Here is a 2,289-nt window from a genome sequence, read left to right on the forward strand (position 1 = left end):
GTTCCTCGATTTGCCTTACTCTGTTGGTATCTTTGGTGGTCCGTCAATATTCCCATGTCAGAAGATCAAAGGTCTTTCGTCTTTCTCGTTCTACCCTGTACAAATTCCCATTAGCGGGGTTCGACCAAGCGACGTTGGGCATGTCCGTCCCATCAGCCATCATTACTTACTTTTCCTTGCAGGTGAGTTACTTCGTGGGCAAGTTTGAGCCTTGGGGCTGGGTATTAGGACGAGGCCCATTATTCTTGGCCGAGCGTCTAGTGGGCTTATGAGTGAGGGGGAAATCCCCTTACTCTACCCATTTGAGTTATGTCAGACGCTAACTTTCATTTCACTTTTATTCAAGACTTGAAAAATCAGAATCGGGTACAGATTTAGATAAGGACTGATTCAACGAATTGAGTGATTCATGACAATTTTGAATCGGTTATTTTAATATAGATAAAATATTAAAAATCACATATAATGCAATTCAAGCATCTCATATCGTGTACAAAAAAGTATAAAATATAAATTTATTAACTAGTTTCAATAAAATTATGATATGAATCCAAATAGTTTCAATAAATTTGTAATTTATATATTTAATCACAATTATCCACATTTTATTGCCTCGTATACGAAAAAAATGAAGATCATTAAGTTATAAGCAAATTTCAAATTCAGTATTTTATGTACAATCATAAATTTAATCTAAAATATTCATTTATCTCCTAATTTTTTTGTTCATAAAATAAAAAAGAAGTACATGTTTTATCTTTTAATTTTCTGCAGGTCTTAACTTCTTATTGAATAAAATGATAAAAAAGTTAAAATATAATTATTTCTATCATATTTTTGTACGAGAATTAAAAAAGATAAATGATACTTATCCTTCTCACATTATATACTAATATGTGATTTATCATTTTTGTCATTCTATTTAACTACATATATTTACACATCAATATATGTGCGTGTTGAAATATAATGACAAAAATAACAAATCATATGTTGGTGTGTAGTGTAAGAGATGATAAGTATAATTTTTCATTAAAAGAAATCTCAGTTGTTAAACTACATAAAAATAAATACAATTTTAAATCGGTTGAAATTGATTCAAAACGGTCTAAAATCAGTTAGAATTGACCTAAATCGGTATATTGAAGCGGTTCAGTGAATGATTCAAAAAATTCACTAAAATCGATTCGATTTCTTATTGATTTAATTTGAATCAACTTGAATCAAACCATTTTTTCAAGCCTTACTTTTATTACACTATGTTTTTGTAGCGTTGTCATTGACTATTAAATCGGCCCTTAGTCTTTAAATAAAAAATTTAACTATTGATGAATAATATCACTACATTAGGATTAAAGTAGAATGTGATTGTAATATAGAGGTTCTTGCGCCATGATTCCAATTCAATAATATTTTATTAATAAGTGTCATTTTTCCCTCAATTCTTGAACTTATTAAGGCTTGTTTGGATAGTAAAAATTTTTCATCTCATCTCATCTTATCATTATAATTTTTTTAAATTTTCACACAAAATATAATAAACAATTCAATTTTTTCAAATCTCAAAATAATAATATTATTATTAAAAAAATAATATTCTAACAATATTTTATTCAACATTCAACTTTTATGTAAAATTATCTCATCTCATCTCACTATCTAAACGGCACCAAATTCAGAAAATATTAACCACGATGCATAATATCTCATCTAATTTGAATGAAGTGATCATAATTATTAATGAAATTTATTTTTGTAAATATATATATATATATCTATTATATAAAAGCCTATTTTGCGTGAACAATAATGAACAATAACTTTCTTATTTTTCTGTGTGTCGTTCATGTAGTATGTTTACTTCTTTCTTTACTATTTTGTGTCCATTTATATAAGGATATAAATGTCTTCTTATTTAGTATGGCTTTTAATTATGGAAAAGGGGATGGATTGTGTCGGTAATTTTATGTACCCAAATGCTTGTGTCAGTGTAATTTGTCAGTGATTTTATGTTCCCGAATGCTTTGTTAGTGAAATTTTTTTTTATTTACTTCTTTTACTCTGGTAAGTGTCAGTTAGGGCTATACAAGAAACCGAAAAATCGACCGTGACCGACTCAGACCGGCCGCTGGAGTTCAGAACTGGCCGAAACTAGCAGGGAACCGATCGGCCGACAGTACAATTTCTTCAAAATCGATGTGGGTAGGTTCGGCAGCGGTTTGACCTTGTGTTAAACCGATGAACCGGCTGACCCCATACGTATATATATATTTTTAAATTATACCTATA

This window comes from Juglans microcarpa x Juglans regia, chromosome 1D, assembly GCF_004785595.1.
Source record: "Juglans microcarpa x Juglans regia isolate MS1-56 chromosome 1D, Jm3101_v1.0, whole genome shotgun sequence".
In the NCBI taxonomy this organism is placed as follows: Eukaryota; Viridiplantae; Streptophyta; class Magnoliopsida; order Fagales; family Juglandaceae; genus Juglans; species Juglans microcarpa x Juglans regia.